This window comes from Vigna unguiculata, chromosome 1 (genome assembly GCF_037176805.1).
Source record: "Vigna unguiculata cultivar grain cowpea cultivar isolate G323 ecotype 2 chromosome 1, ASM3717680v1, whole genome shotgun sequence".
NCBI lineage: Eukaryota > Viridiplantae > Streptophyta > Magnoliopsida > Fabales > Fabaceae > Vigna > Vigna unguiculata.
The window spans coordinates 26682444-26699246 of NC_140792.1; the positions used below are offsets into that span (position 1 = coordinate 26682444).

At 32.2% G+C, this 16803-nt stretch overlaps 1 non-coding gene across 1 annotated transcript; it reads right to left on the reverse strand.

Moving 5' to 3' along the window:
* Window positions 1-1489: 1489 nt before the first annotated feature.
* On the reverse strand, window positions 1490-1562 carry TRNAR-ACG (transfer RNA arginine (anticodon ACG)). The gene has a single exon. It is a non-coding gene; the product is annotated as a tRNA-Arg (tRNA).
* Window positions 1563-16803: the final 15241 nt, after the last annotated feature.

Below are 16803 nucleotides of genomic sequence, written 5' to 3' on the forward strand. Positions count from 1 at the left end.
ATGGGTGGTATTCTAAAATATAATTATGATAAAGTTTGGTCTAAACACCAAGAAATGTAAAGTTAAAGAAATTAATAAAACTAGCAGATGATAAGAAAATGACGAGTACTACAATTTTGTGTCTACTTAAAGACATGCAACTATTATGTACCTTTATCTCTGAAAGCTTTCAACCATAGACGAAATATGAAAAAGAAAAAAGAAAGCTACAAGTACTGATTGTCTTTAATTATCCTTTTTTGTCTCCATCTATCAAATGAATGAAGAAATAAATGATTTTTCTTGAAAATTCTCTTGAAAAAAAATAGAATCATAATTTCAACATATTTTACATGACTTACTTGCGGAAATCATAAACATAGCAATATTAACACTAAGATAACTAAAATTCTTCTATCAACTACTAAATAGTGAAATATTAACACTAAGATAACTAGAAAAATCCACCGCAATAAGAATGTCAATACATGTGCAAACATAACAATGAATGAGTATGCAAGTGTGATATTTCTATTCGGATTGTTATGTGCAAACTATCAAAAATTAGGTTTCAACATTCTCTGGTGTGACAAATTATATAAAATTATGAATTGTGGTACCATGAGTGCTTACAAATAGTGGAATGTTGAGAAATCAATTGGAAGTGAAGGCTCATAAAAGTTGCAAACAACTTTGATGGAGTGCTGGAATAACAGAATAGGGCGAACAACTTCGATGAGCGATAGAGCCCCCTATGATGGAGTGACACAATGGAAGTGGCACGTGACGGAGTGGACGATGAAGCTAGAATCGTAAGTGACAAAGTGTACGACGGAGCCAAAGATGCGAGTGATTGAGGGAGAACACACTTAAGTTTTCTATTTTGTGGAAAACGTTTTAGACGAGTAAAATTTTGGGAGGAAATGAGTAAAACTAATGAAGTAAATGTATTATAATTTGTGGAGGTCATAAACCTCTTCAAAAAAAAATTTACAAACACCACATAGAGAATCAATCAGAATAATCCTAAATCATGTTTATTTGTGGGGTTTTAATAACCCCTATAAAGTAACATTTTTTTGTAGTGTGTTGATTAACTACCATGTCTCCATCTTCATAAGGCCATTGAAGTTTGTATGGTTTGGGATGGAGTAAAATAGTTAATGCAAATGTGTTTTAAAACTTTACATTGTGTGAAAGATGTTCTTAATATCCCCATTTAGAGAATCAATCAGAATAATCCTAAATCATGTCTACCATGTCTCTATCTTCATAAGGCCATTGAAGTTTGTATGGTTTGGGATGGAGTAAAATAGTTAATGCAAATGTGTTTTAAAACTTTACATTGTGTGAAAGATGTTCTTAATATCCCCATAACAAGTGTAGACATTCTCAACTTTTATACTTACATGAATCCTCACTCTCAATAGAACTTTATTCATCTTGGCTATTATATGTGTCAACACCTCTTAACCTCACTAGTGATAAAAAATAGTTTAAAAGGTTTACACGACTTCACTGGGGATCGAACCCAGAATCTCTGGTTCCGTAGACCAGCGCCTTATCCATTGGGCCATGAAGTCATCTTGATGACTATAAATTGTTTGATATAATTATCAACAGGTAAACATTTACTTAACATTAACAAAATTTATTCTACGATAATTATGATTTCTAGTTAAATAACTGTTCAAGTGATTAATCACCATTTTTAAAAAGAATATTAAATAAAAATTTAATCTTTTCATTTTAAAGAAGTCAATTAGTCTTTGATATTTGAAAAATATGTAACTTTGGTCAAATATTTACTTTTGTAAAGGTTTTACCTTTATTTATTTTTTGTCCAATTTAACCCTAAGTTTATATTCATTTAATTTACATATAAAAAACTATTTAATCAATTTTAGTGTAAGGAACAAATTATTTAGATCTTGGGAGGGCAACGACTTTATTCTATCTCTTAGGTTTAGATTGAGACCACTAAGGAACCTAGAGATTGTTGTCTCTTCTTGCTCTCTAATTCCCACCCTCATCATATATAAATCCATCTTTTGCCTATATTCTTCTATAATCATGCTCTTTTAATGAAGTCTTCAGAGCTTGTCCATAAGCTCCCTATGGTAATAAAAGGCGATGTACCTTCTTCTCAAGGCACTTTTCAAATCCTTCCATTATTGGACTTGAAGAGAATTGGTGAGTCTCCTCTCCCTTTCTAAGGATGTCCACCAATACATACCATACCCTTGAAAGCTTAGGGTTGTTAATGGAACTTTTCTCTCCTCACTCACATGGTGGTAAGCAAAAAGTTGTTCCACATTCATCCACCAATCTAGATATGTCTCCACATCATCTTTGTCATGGAATAGATGGAAATCTACCCTAATTTCCCTAGGGGTATGTTCATGCTCTCTCATATACCTTCTTGGTGAAGGAGGTCGATAGAACTTGTTCACTATCCTACTTCCTTCTCATAGTGTGTGATTTGTGTAGGAGTTTTGGAGCTTCTAGAATGGCTCATACTCCTTATCTTCTCCTGTATCTTTTCTTCTAATTGTTTAAAGATTCTAAGTTCCTTCCCTAGGATGGCAAGATGGGTTTGTCTTTCAATTTTCTCTTTCTCTTTTAAAATAGCCTCTTGCATCCTCCAAATTTATATCGACTTTAGCTCTTGAGTGTTTGGTTCAAACTTTTAGGAGTCTTTTCACTAGAGTCACTACCCAATTGGTAAGAAGGATCCTTAGACGTGTTTATACTTCTTCTTTAATTTTAGACTTAAACTTTTTCTTTCAAAGAAATTCCTAAGGAGACTTAAGAGAGTTGAATTACTTGAATTACTTAATAACCAAGTCTTTCCTAACTAAAGTTTACCTCAAGCCTTTTGCACCAAACTTCTCAATGAGAGAACTTAAATGAAAAGGCAAATTTATACACACACTAAATGATAATTGTCCAAATTAGATAAACTTGAGATGAATTTGGCACTTATCTTGTTTTGATTTTAATGAATTTATGTATAAATCACCCCAATTTAGCTTGTTTTTGTAGTTTTTAGTATCAACAAAGAGTTAAAATGGAAAAATAAATAAAATGGATGAATTTCAAGCAATTCTGGGCAAAACTGATATTGGTGCAGCTGAGTGACGGAGTTAAGGCTTAAGCCACACTAGCAAAACCATTATAGAAGGAAACCTCAAGCACTGAACCTAAGCCTAAGCCATGAAGAATCCTTCTTTAAAAATTTATCTCAATAGCTACAACACCATAGCATGAGGCCTAAGCCACAAAGCAAACCCACCCAAGGAGGAAACCTCTTCAGTTGGAGCCACAAGTGCACTACTGATCACTGCCTTGGACAGTTTATAACAACAAAGTTGCACCCTTGTTTAGACAAACTTTTGTATTGAACATTGTACATATTTCTATTTTCATACAACTAGAGACTTTTTGTAGTTTTTTAAGAGGCCAATAAAATACGCCTTAGTATTTTTTGGGCCATGAGTACAAAATCCATGATATATAAGGTTTAGTGTAGATTCTTTCTGAATATTCTTCTTAAAGTGAGAATTTTCTTTGTTCTTTATTAGAACATTTGGTCCTTATTTTTAAGTCTCTCATTCAAAATGGCAAATCCTCCTCTTCTCATTAATTTCACTTGCTTGTTGCAATTGCATTTTCTTTTTTTAATTTTATCAATCCTTCAATGAAAAATATCATAAATAATCCTACACAAGGTTAGTTTTCCATCATTTGGTAATTAGAGCTAGATCTTACATTTTTTTAAGTTAGTTTTAGGCTTTTTATAACTTTTCCACACTTTGTTGTGGTATTATTCCACCACTTGCATGATGCTTTTCTTATCGCGTTGGTTGTTGTTTAATTGTATAATTTTGTTGTTGATTTGCTCCATTCATGTTACACAAGTACAATTCTTGATTTTGAGATTGAATTAATGATTTCAGTCAATACGAATATGTGTATGACTAGTTGTGATATAAGAAATGAGAAATTAGTTCATTTAATCATATATTGAATCAATGCACAGTAAAATTTGTCGTGAGACAATTGACTATAAGGTGTATCAATCTTCCATGAAAGTGATGCATTCTATTTCTCACAAAGCTTACAAGGGAAGATGTAACACCCCATTTATTTAATAAAGCTAAATAAAGGATATGTCACACAATATAATATAAGAAGCGAGGATAAAAGAGTATAACGTCACTCCTATAAATATCCCAATTGCTTAGAGGACGAATAAAAGAGATACACCATGATGCCGGGTACAAAGTACAGTAAGAGAATGAAAATGACTTAAACAAATTTCTGGAGAAAACAATACATGGGCCTTAGCCCTAAATGAAGAGCCCAAAGGCAGAAGTCAACCCAAAGACTAAGCAGCGGATCCATCACTTCCCTATTGACCATGGGTGTTCCTCGCATCTGCTCACATCAACAAGTTGATGATCATCGCAAAAGAGAGTACCACACAGCAGGATACACAACAAAAACAAAAGGGTAAGCTAGAGCCAAAAGTGGTTTTATCATGCAATCTGATATGCTTTCACAGTCAATTATACATACATCACTCAAGCATGTTATGACCTTCCAAAACAATACACTAAGACTCGTCTCATCCGGATACATATAACCTGTCGAATTCAGCGGATGCTTGCACTTGTGCTGGATACCTCTACTCACCCCCGAGCTATGTGTTACAAGTGTTATAATGAATCAATTTTCCCTCACCACAAGGTTAGTCCTTAATGAATTTTAGGTCTCCTGCTACTCTCACCATAGGAGTCAGTCCGCTCTAGGTGAGACTCACTGACTCCTTAGAGTGTCAGGATGCAACCTTACCTTGAATCCTTACCTAGTTATACAAATGGGGCACCACCATGGACATCCACTAACAGGGGCCATGGGATTACGTCCCGACCACCATGCCAACTCCGTATTCGCGAACCCAGCAAATGGAACTCCGTCTCATATCATTACCATGCCACATTGATACCAACCCTTTCATGTCTCTTGTCGAACTCATGCCAAACTCATCATTTAAATTTCATGACTCATCTCATACAATTATCATGCTAAGTTCATACCAACCCATTACTCACAAGTTATGATTTACTTCGCACATGCATACTCATTTATCTCATACTCTCATCACAACACTTAAATTCAAGACATACATTCACCAACCAAGTCAAGAAAACAATCACACCACGCCGTGTCTCGCCCGTCTCGCCCAGCACCTCGCTCAGGCTGCAGGGTCTCGCCCAGGCGAGGAGGACCCTCGCTCAGGCGAGCTCCCTTCGCCTAGGCGAGAGCTCGACTTTCAGCATAAGAACCTTGCATGCGTTCTCGCTTAGGCCAAACCCTCCTCGCCTAAGCGAGACGTTCGCTCGCTCAAAAGTACAGCGGGTCGTCTGGGCGACCGTTCGTGGCGAAATGCTTAGGCGAGCCCCTGTTAACCTCGCCTTGACGAGACAGGCTCGCTTGGGCGAGTTTAACAGACCTCGCCACTGTTCCTCTCTACCACCAACACACAACCATGCCCAAACAGTAATACAAATCATGCCATACACTCACAGTGACATACAAGCACGAAAATCATGAAATACCATCAAAACAACTATCATCATACAAAACAATGGGGTTCTAGCTTCCCTTACCTGGAAAAGGGCCAACAGTTGGATTCTTGGGCGTAAACAGAGAAAGGCAGCAGCTCTTAGAGCGGTTTAGCGAGCTGGAAACGAAAGAACAGAAGGACATGAAGCCACTTAGTACGACCCTAGTTGGAACTCGAAGCAACTTTGCTAAACAAGAAAGGTATGGGATGGGATGCAACTTACGTGGAACGAAACTGGCTCGAACAAGTGCGACGGAGCTCTAAGGCTGAACCCTATCAGAAAGGGTGACAGCTACTCAAAGGGGGTTAAGAAATCTGTTTCAACAAAGTGAGAGGAATGAGGTTTAGGGTAGACTTAGGGTTTGTTTCCCTTTGGGCCAACCCTTAGGCCCAACTCACATGGGGCACCCCTTTTAATTTAGGGCAGAAAATATTGGGTCTTACAGAAGATTATAAGGTACATCAATCTTGCACAAATAGTTTTAGACTGTGTTCTTTTAGATAGATTTACTGTTTTGAGAGAATGGCAGGCACAAATTTAAGAAGGTTTTTTCTATTGCTTTGTATTGATTTATGGGGGGTGAGAATGGATATGTGGGATTCACCTTTCATGCCATCTCCCCTCATATGAAGATATTTGTGGGGAAAGATGTGCTTTTACAAAAGCACCCTTGATTTAATAATATGTTTATATGGCATGCACTATTGTTTATTTTTCTATTGCTTATGCTTTTACTTCAAGGAGCTCAGGTCTGCAAGATTCCTAAACTACACAGGAAAAATGCCAGACTTTAGAGGTGACAATTCACAACTTTCATTTGAATTTCTTTGACCATGCATAGATGAGTGTCTTCAATGAGACATTAAAGAGCAATGAATATATCAAGTTGGTTGTTGGAGTATATGATATACCAGTAGGCAAGTTGCATTTGGATAGTATGCTGGAAAGGGTGTGGTGTAGCTTGGCTTCAACCTGTTTCAGGTGAGTTCCAGTCCATGACATAAATGTGGCGTCGTGTGATGAGTTTGTGGGAAGCGGTTAAAGGTGAAAAATTGATACTAGAAAGGGTTCCTTGGGTTGTGCAGCTCCATGGTGACCTAAGGAGGTTGAGGGTGACACTAAATGGCATGATCTAGGCCTTGCATGGACACAATAGCATTGCATAATCGATTCTCTTGTGCATGTAACCAATTCCAAACATTTTGAAAGTTGTTTAATGTGGTTTTGTGTTGTATGAACGATTTTGTTGTTGGAGTAGTTGTGTAGAATTCCTGCAGGAAGTGTTTTATGGTTGAAGACGTGCTTGTGGAGTTCATTGCGGTGTCTCATGGTTGACAATTCTTCTAAAGGTAGAATGTTAATAGTCTTACCATTTTTATTTTCATGATCATGTTAGTTTTTATAGTTATAATGGATAGTGAAATTAAATATTGATTTTTCATGAAATTGTATATATTATGTAGATTGAATTGTATTTTAGTTTCAAAATAGTTATAGTAAATCGTTTCAAAATATATTATGATGTTTTTTTATAAGATTAACGTCATGAGCAATAATTTAGAGATATAACTTTATTATACACATGTACACTAGTTTTTTTTTAATTTCTTTAATCAATATTTAGGAACCCACTCTAGAAATATATTTTTCATAATCCAAATTTCAAAAGATGAAATTGATAGATTGTACGAACATCTCAATTTAATAAGATTTTTAGTTAGTTTAAAATTAACTTTATACTTAGTTTAACAAAAATAGGAGTTTTTGAATACACAAATTTCTCTAACTATTTTACAACATATTTTATGTTGAAAGTATTATTTTGTCTTGATGGTACATTATATAACTTTACTCTTTATAGTTTATAACATCTACCGTAATGTTATATATAAAAGTATATAATTAGAATTGTCTATTATACATTTTTTAATATTCATTTTTTTAATTATTCTTTAAAATTAGAAAATTTTTTAAATTCCTAACTAAGTTAGCTATGCAACACAACATTAAAAAAAAATGAATATAAGTTATCAATTTGCTGATAATAATTGCTCACTTTAATATACTTCCACACAATAATCCATTAATGTTAAGAAAATTAATTTTTTGTAATATTATAAAACATTTATGTGTGGCCAAGGGTAATTTAATTGCCTATAAATTACAAATGAATGTAACTTTATTTTTATTTGTATGTAATAGTGGTTATATTTTTTTAAGGTAATTTAGATGAAGGAAGAATTAGAGGTTTCATATTTTGATGCCAAATATTTAGTTGATGATGTTGTAAGTGTGGACTTTAATATAGTTACACCCTTACACCAACAATTGCAATTGTGCACAACACTAACTACACCAACAATGTTATGCATTGTTGCATATGCATTGAATATATTAAATATATATTTGAGTACAAGAAATAATGTTAGGGATTTTTTTCTAGACAAAGATCGACACAAACAATAGTTGATGTCTTACTTAGTGTATATTAATTGATGTCATGACATTATTTAGATGGGACCGGAGGAACTTATTAACCTATGTCAACGGCTCCAGACATCTAGGTTAGTGAAGGATGTCATACGGTGAACAATGGCGAAACAAGTAAATAAATTTATGAACATCATAGGGCATAATGTGAAGAATCAAAGTGTCAATTTTATTCCATCAGTTTGGGTCGACTGTTAGCAAATATTTTCACAATGTGTTGAGTGGAATTAACTTTGGAGTCAGATTTTATAATCCAACCGTTAGGGATAGAGGTTCATCTACATGTCCTAAATAATAGTCGATTTTACTCGTACTTTAAGGTAGCAATCGACATAATTGTAATTTTAATTTTTCAAAGCACACGAATGCAACAATATTTATTGACACTTTTAATTTGTATGAAACATGATTGTTTAAGGGCCATTGATGGTACTCGTGTACGAGTAAGGGTCCTAATATCTGAGACTCCCAAGATAAACTGTATTGCGAACTCGAGCACAACGATAGTTGACCAACTTACACAGGCCAATTATGTGCTCAAATCGATAAATGAAAATAATTTAAAAGGGTTAACCAAATTCAAGAAGAATAGATTGAAATGGCATGGTCTTAGTTCCCTCCAAAAAATTGCTCTCAAGGCCAGACACTTGGTCACACTAGAACAATATGACCAAACATTTCTCGAACATCCATTTCACACAATTAATGTGTGATGTTTTAAATTAACTTCCTTCCATGTACCATGATCGAAATACTCTTGTCAATAAAGTTTAAATTTTTATTTTTGTTATAATTATTATTTCTTATTTCTAGAATTATTATGTAACAAACACAATTTCTATATTGCAAGATTATTTTAAAAATCAATTTAAATTACAGAATATGAAACAATTTTACATTTTGAACTCGATATTAATACAACTTTTAGTAATGCTTGAAAAACTCTTCATTCTTTTGATAATTTTAAAATCAAAACATAAACAATATTCTTGTGTGACACAAATGTCCTAATAGCTCCTCCTCCAAACTATAGGCTCCAAGCAATGTAGGAGAGGCTAAGGTGGGTGGAAGCTTAATGGAAATGGAAGAAATGTTTCGATTATGGTGAATGTGAGGTGGTGTTTAGATGCTCTCAAGAGAGGTTGGGACTAAGTGACAAGTAATGCCATAAATTTGACAACATTTCTTTACTAGTTTGAAAGTGGTTTTTACAATGTCAGAGGATCTTTACTTATAAGCAAAAACCCTAGATGATACGATCCTATCTGAAAAAGAGTATGATCGTTTCTGAATTTAAATCCTCAAGAGGCACTACATGAATAAATCAGAGAAGAATGCAGAATAAGATAGAGATGAAGGACGCCACAATCTAGCAGATTGATAAGTCAAGTGAAGATTTGCCACAAAGATGTTAATCTTTGATAAGAACCAGAGACCTAAGCCAAGAACAAAGAGAATCCTCTCTTTAATGAAATCAAATTCAATATATAAATGTCTACATCAGATTTTGGTACCTCTATTTATAGGCACATAAGTTTAAGAAAACCTAAGAACCCTACTAGAAGGCCCAAGCCCAAAACATAAAAACATTAACTAATTTATAAAAGAAAGCTCAAAACCCAAAAACATAGAAACATAACAAATTTCTAAAAGAAAACTCAAAGTCCAAAAACATAAACTAATTTTCTTAAAAACTATCCTTCAAATGTGCTCCAAGTCATGATCTTTATATCCTTTAAATGAAAAGGCAAATTTAGAATTTATCTTGTTTTTTTTTATTTTAATGAATTTATGTATAAAACTACCTAATTTAGCTTTTTTTGCAATTTCCAATATCAATAGAGAGTCAAAGTGGAAAATAAAGAAAATAGATGAATTTCAATCAATTCTAGGAAAAACTGACACTGGTGCAGTTAAGCGGCAGATTTGAGGCTAGAGCCACACTAGCAAACTCAGTGCAGAAGAAAACCTCAAGTACTGAACTTGAGGCTAAACCATGAAGACTCCTTCTTTAGGAAGTTATCACAAGAGCTGCAATACAAAAGCATGAGGCTTAAGCCAGACCCACCTAGGGAGGGAACCTTTATAGTTCGTGTCACAAGTGCTCTACTAAGTAGTGCCCTATACGGATGGCAATAGGGCAGGGCAAGGACGAGTTTTGCTATCCCATATCCATCCCCATCGAAAAAAATCATCCTCATCCCCATATCCAAACCCAATGGGTATCAAACTTTTGTCTCATCCCCACCGAGTAACGGATATATACTCATACCAATATGAGTACTTGCATTTTTATTGTTTCAATATTAATAAATTATTTTTTATAAAATAATAAAAATTACGGCAAAGGAAACATAATATTATCAAACATTCAATATTAAGATGAGGGTTGTTTCTTCAATATCAAATATTTAGAATGAACTTATATTATAATTATATACATTTCAAATTAGAATACCAAATAAAATTTCATGAGAACCAAAACATTTATTAAATATGAAAACATTAATGAATTATAGTTGATAAATTTTAAATTAAAAAAAATAGAAAAGCAAAACAAATATTCAAATTAAAATATATGTTAAAGGTTTGTTTACTTCAATATGCAAACATTAATGAATCTCTTTTTTATACACTAATACAATTTATAACACATCACACGATCAAAATAAAACAAAAAATGATAATTAAACTAATAATAATAAAATTGTAACGTAGATATTGTATCTTTTGAACTTCAATATATGTTATGATTGGTGATAAAAAGAAATTCATGACAATTACATTAAAATTTTATATTATAGTAAATAAAATTTAGTTATACAATTATAGTGACAAAATTACAGTATGATAATGAGTTAAAGAATAAAAAATAATTATATAAAATATATCAAAATAGTATTTTACATTATAAAAATAAAAAATAAATAAATATATTAAAATTTTATCAAATGTGTGTCTTAGAAACAATTTGAGAGACCATTGAATGAAATCGCACAAAGGAAAACAAATATATAATTAAGAGTATGATAAAATGAAAAATACTTTAGAGATTTAAGAAAACTTTTCAACATAGTCAATGATTGAGAAATAATGAAAATTGTTTTAGCGAAACAAAATAATTCTTCAAATGAAACAAAAATTAATAATAGGGCAAAGAAGATAATTTTTTTATATTACCTAGTAAATTGAAGGTTTATGATATTGAACACTTGAGAGTGTTAAACGTTCTCATATGAAAGGAAAATACACAATAAATAAAAATATTAAAAAAATAGAAATATTCAAATGCAACACATAAAAAATATTTAATTGACATACATCATTTGAACATAATTGCATAAAGGTTATGATAAGATGAAAAATATATTAGAGATGTGAATGAATTTTATGGCAAACCAAACCATTAGAAGAAATAAAAAATAGAAATTATGTATAATATATATATATATATAATTTTACTTAATTAACTATGAATATTTTAATAATTTAAACGATGATGGGTATATGGATGTGGACGGGAACGAGGCGGATATGTATATCCCCATACCTAGTTGAAAAAGTCAAAGATTCCCTATACCCATACCCATACTCAATGCGGAGATTTGTTGTCAAAATGGAGACGAGTTCAGGCAATGAGGGTGGGTTTATTTGCCATCCCTAGTCCCCTAGACAGTTTATAACAACATAGTTGCACCCTTGTTTAGGCAATCATTTGTGAGGGTTCTTTTGAGAGACTCTTTGAGACACTTCTTCCTATACTTAGTAAACATTATTTGATTGTACAAGAGAGGATGACACTTTCATGTAGGGATGGCAATGTGGCCCGGCCCGGCCTGTTTAGGCCTGGTCCGGCCCGTTTAGGCCCGACCCGGCCCACACACTTTATGCGGGCTGCAAACACTGGCCCGCCTCGCCCTGCACTTGGCCTGCGGGCTGGCCCGCGAGCTAGCTCGCTTTTTTTAATTTTTTTTTAATTTTTTTAATTTTTTTAATTTTTATGATAAAACTTTCAATGTCTAAAAATTGGAAAACTTTAAGAAGTTCACAAAATTAAGTAAAGACTTTGAGGAGTTGGATGATAAATTGATATTCATACTATGACATACACAATGTATTGTTTAAATTTTAGCACATTAAAAAATACATAATACTTGTCTTTTTCAATTATACAAGAATTTGAAACGTTAATGCAAGAGCCCATAAAAAAAGTAATTAATATACACAAGTACAAGTTTTTTTATGCGGGCCGCGGGCCAGCCCGCGCGGGCTACGGGCTTATGCGGGTCGGGCCACTACGAGCTCACTACCCTAGCCCGCCCCGTGTTTTTTTTGCGGGCCTGCGGGCTGACCCGACGGGCCAGGCTCTAATTGCCACCCCTACTTCCATGTGTTGTACTGTTCTCATCTAGTATGAGGAGCTAAATCTCTTTAAGTGTTGAAGAAAAGATGCAACCCCTTTGGAACTCTCTTGTATTGGCATTGTTTCATTTATCAAAGTATGCTTTCATTACATGTTTGTGAATTAGTTTATGCTTGTTGTTGGATGAACTGATCACTTGTCTTATTTCACTGGCTTGGGATTGAGTGGGAACTAGTTCCAAGTTGTGGTCCAACTAATTCTCGTCGTGCTTTTAGATACTAGGAATATAACTAAGGGTCTAGTTGGTTATAGAGTCTTGGTCTTAATGCAGATGATTCATCAAGTAGTCATTGAGGAATCATACTGAAGTTGGATGATCCTAGGCTCTAGGTTTCTAGGAATTGACCTAAAGTTACATTTAAAGAGAACTACTAGGACATGAATGATTGTATCTTTATAAACATTAACTGAATCAATACAAGACGGGGACAAGGAAGTGAAATCTAGCTTCAATACATCTTTTAACTTTGAAATCAACCCTTGCTCAAATCTATTTTTAATCCAATTTTATTGTTTTAGATCAATACTATTTTTCACAATAAATATGTTTTCATATTTTTTTATGAAACTCAAACACTATTTTATTCAACTCAAACTAGTTAGACCTTGTGTTTTCTACCAAATCCCTATCGACGACACTTGTTGTACTACAAACTACTCAATATACTTGTTGGAAAAATTGGTTGCATTGCAGCATCAACATTAAACTAAAAGCAAGAATAAAACAAATAAAGAAAAGTAAAGCAAGTTATACTATGTGGCCCAATGGTGAGGCATGTTGGCCCTTAGAACCTCGGACGCACACTCACCAACTAAAAAATTCATTAAAGAGGTTTAAGGTTCTAATTATAAGATTAATGAACACCAAAGGCTCCCCCAAGTCACCTAATTTGGTTATGGATACAATAAGTAAAAACAATAAAAGATACAACTCAAATAATGCAAATTCTCCCAAGTGTTTTGCGCCATTCCTCCTTTTCTTACCTCGAAGTGCTTTTGCTCTTTCTTGTGCAATCCCTCTTAGACTTTGAGTTGCACTTTGGTTTCCACCCCCCACCCCCAAGATGTTAGGGATTGGTTCACATCTAAAGAGAGTCTACACCAAAGAACAAACCAAAAATGAAAGGAGTTCAAGGAATAAAGCAAGAAAAGTGATAGAGGACTATCTTCGCAATCCATACAAGAGGAACTTGAAGAAGAATCATGACAATTCGAAGGTCAAAGAAGAAGAACAAATTTCTAACAAGCTCGTGATGATCCAAGAAGTTGGAAATTCAAAGAATTCAAGTCATGTAAACCGTTGGGCAAGCCACGAGTCGTTGAACGAACACTTGAATGAGTTTTTTATGCACTAGACGCCTTTGGTCATTGGGCGATGCAGCCAGGCGCTAGGCGACAATTTTTGTTATTTTTAAAATCAGTTTTTGTTATTTATTGAGCCTATGTAATGGGGCTTATTTTTATCTTTTATCTTAAAAGGATCTATAAATACATTGGCCTACAAAAAATGTAATCACTTTATATCATATATTGAATTTTATTTCAAAAAAGAGAGGATTCTTTTTATTCTTGACTTAGGCCTCAGGTTCTTATCAAATACTAAGATCTTTGTGATAAATCTTTCTTGACTTAATAATCCTATTGATTATGGTGTCTCTATTATTGGTTCTTATCAAAGAGTGACCTCTTTGTGGCGAATCTTCCTTCGACTTATCAATTTGCTAGATTGTGGCGTTCATCCATCTTTGTCTTATTCTGCATTCTTTATAATTATAAAATTATCAACTTTGATTTATCATGTCTAATATTTCATCTATCTTACAAAAGAAATTCAAATTTAGAGAATATCGTCGTCTTTTTGTAAAGGATCGTATCATTTTTGTATCAGAGTCAAGTTCTATTGAACTTTTCCTTATATCATTTAGAACTCAGAATAAGGTCTGGTTTGAATTTTCCATTATTAATTTCTTTTAAATATCATTGGGCATCATGGTATATCTATCTTTTGAGAGTTTTCATTTTTTTTTAATTAAATATTTCTACATTTGATCCGTGGAAATTAACTTTTCTTTTGTTTCCCGTTAAAGACAATCCCAAATAATCGTGTATAAATACAATTACATTGTTTTACACGAGTTTAGATATTTGAAGGGACATTTTGTTCACAAACTTTCATTTTTTGACGATGCAATCTTGCCCAACGAACTACAATCTCACTTAACAAGAACAAAGATAGTTAAACAACTCGCCTAGTGAGCAGATCTTCTTCGATGAGTAATTTTGACCGCAAGTTAGATTCTGTCAATTTTTTGTGTTCATGTCAATTTTTAGGTTAGTTTGAATTGAACCGTAAAAATTCAAAAAAAAATTAGGGTCCAAATATATAAAAAAAAAGTAAAGGATCTAAAAAGTTAAAAGACAAAAGAAATTCGACGAATTCAACACAATTATTTTAATGTTTTAAATTGATTATGGTTTGTTTTAATTATTAAGTCTTCATTCAATTTTGTTAAAGTTTTTGCATTGTCTTGAAAGTTTTAATTATTAAGTTTTATTTATAATTTTTTTTGTTGGCTTTTTGGGTCAAAGTTTAGATTTCATAACATTTTACATATTGATTGATATTTTCTCTTTAAGCTACTAGAGTTCCGTTTAATATACACAAATCTAAACTTAATAAAAATCAATTTCTCTTTAAACTAAAACTAAAGTTATAAAACTCTATTATGTAACTCTTTTTAAATATTTATTTAACTTCTGTATAAGTTGTTTTTAGCTTAAGGAAAAAATTATCTAACTTGTGATCTAATAAATCCTTGTACATCTTTCACGATGCAATATCTGAAATTTGTGGCTGCCATTGAAAGATGTCTATTCACCAGATTGTGAATGGATAAGTCTCAGAAAGTTAGATTTGCTTAGCTTCTGAGTGCCTGATACAGTGCTATGCCTATCCATCTAATGCTAGACATTTCCAACTATACTTTGCTTTTATTGTTCCTGCAAAATTTTACTTAGCTTTGCACCTTCTTAATTCAATTCAGATGTTACACATTCAATTATACCATCAACAAAAATTAATGTAATTGTCTCAAACACTGTTCTTTTTAACCTCTTTCAAGTTTCACATATTTTATTTTTATCGGCAAAAAAGTTTCACATATAGTTTCTGACTGTATTGTTCATTATAGAATGAATATATATCCTAGTAATAATAAGAATTACAAAGAAGCCTTTCAAAAATAACTATTACTTTAACTTCTATAAACTAATAACATATGATTTTTGCATTTTCAATCAATCAGAAATCAGGTTAGACGTATCTATTAAGTGTTGCTTTTAATAAATGAACAAACTTATGGTGATTTATAATTATATGACAATATAAATCTTCTTACACTGTATAACTCACATGTACAATTCACAATGTGATAACTAATTACTTTAAAATATTTTTTAATTTATTTTAGAATTTAAAATTGTGGAATAATGTTATATATATATATATATATATATATATATATATATATATATATATATATATATATTGCACTAGATTTTAGAGTAGGTTAGTATTCGCTTTAAGACAACAAAAGCCTAAATAAGCATTTACATTCATTGGACCCATGGATTTTTCTCGATTTTAAAACTTCAGTCAAAAGAAAAGTTACGGTTTAACATCTATAGCAATATATAAAAAAAAAATTTATTTTATGTTTATATTTTAAAATTTTAATTTTATTTTTTAAAATATAATTATTTATTAAATTTTTAAAAATTAACTATTAATTTTATAAATTTTTTATAAAATCATATATTTATTTTTTCTTTTATTAACTATTATTCTTCTATTATTTCTGATATTTTTAGTAAATATAATTTTATTTTATATATTAATTTAATAAAATTACAATATGATTGTCTAATATATATTTAAAAAACGCGTACAGGCATTCACAATATTTACGCCAGTTTCCTGTAACTTGAATTCAAATTTTATTACTCCATTTCTTTACTAAATCCTCTGGTATCGCTTTTCCGAAGACAACTTTTTATTTAAATTTATATTTTTTAAAATAAGAAACAAGCTCAAATTCAATTTTAATCTATATAGAGTAATCAATGTACAACTTGGTTCCCCTCAAATTTTAATTAAAAAATTAATCTTTTAATCTTTTAAAAGTATGCGATTTTTATTCGCCAATAATTCAATTGTCAATACAGTAACATAGTAAAACTAATCGTCAAAACTATTAATGAAGAAGAGAGAGGCAAGGC